The sequence below is a fragment of the Colobus angolensis genome, unplaced genomic scaffold, assembly GCF_000951035.1.
Source record: "Colobus angolensis palliatus isolate OR3802 unplaced genomic scaffold, Cang.pa_1.0 Scaffold366, whole genome shotgun sequence".
NCBI lineage: Eukaryota > Metazoa > Chordata > Mammalia > Primates > Cercopithecidae > Colobus > Colobus angolensis.
In genome coordinates, this window is record NW_012116999.1 from 597,099 (window position 1) to 598,016 (window position 918).

Here is a 918-nt window from a genome sequence, read left to right on the forward strand (position 1 = left end):
CAGGATGGTCTTGATCTCCTGGCCTCGTGATCCACCCGTCTCGGCCTCCCAAAGTGCTGGGATTACAGGCTTGAGCCACCGCGCCTTGGCGTGCCGGATCACGGCGCAGGGGCAGCGCAAGTTCCAGGCACACAAGCCCGCAAAGAGCAAAGGCAGCGGCGGCCTCTGAAAAGAATCGGGGCCCGAGAAAAGGCGGTAGTGTTATCTCTCCCAAGAAGGCGCGCGTTGTGCAGCAGCAAAAGCTCAAGAAGAACCTAGAAGTCGGGATCCGGAAGAACATCGAACATGACGTGGTGATGAAAGCCAGCAGCAGCCTGCCCAAGAAGCTGGCACTGCTGAAGGCCCCGGTCAAGAAGAATGGGATGGCTGCCGCCACCTCCTCCAACAAGACACCTTCCTGAGGACGCTGGCCCCAGCGCAGGCCAACACCCAACCCCCTGCCTCCATATGGGATCTTACAAGTGATCCCACACTCTGCACCGTCAGGAAGAGGATCCCGTCCCCCAGCACTGGGCTTCACCTAGAACTCCAGCGGGGGCCAAGGGTGCTGAGAACCCGGCAATGACCGGGAAGATACAGTCACCAACTTCATCTGTCCCCGTGCCCCTTCCCAGGTCCTGCCTCCACAGGTTTGACCCAGAACAATAAATCTGGCTTTGGCATCCCTCTTGCAAAAAAAAAAAAAGATTTATTCTCTCAGTAAATTTCAAGTATACAATACGGTATTACTAACTACTGTCACCATGCTGTTCAAGAAAAAATCTTGAAAATTAAATAATATCAAAACTTCTAGAAAAATCATCAAAAGAAGTTATAGGCAAAGTTGAGGACTTGTACAGAAGGTAGAACATCAAAGCTATAAAGTAATAATTACAATATAATACAAAATTATATATAGTTCTTATGTGTTAGGCACTG

General features: G+C 50.4%; 1 pseudogene across 1 annotated transcript in view; it reads left to right on the forward strand.

The window, feature by feature from the left end:
• The window catches only part of LOC105519988, an 87,244-nt pseudogene extending 86,582 nt beyond the window's left edge, over positions 1–662 (forward strand). Inside the window, exon 2 of the transcript XR_001003057.1 lies at positions 69–662. The product of XR_001003057.1 is annotated as a leydig cell tumor 10 kDa protein homolog pseudogene (transcript). The remainder of the gene's footprint in view (positions 1–68) is intronic.
• Positions 663–918: the final 256 nt, after the last annotated feature.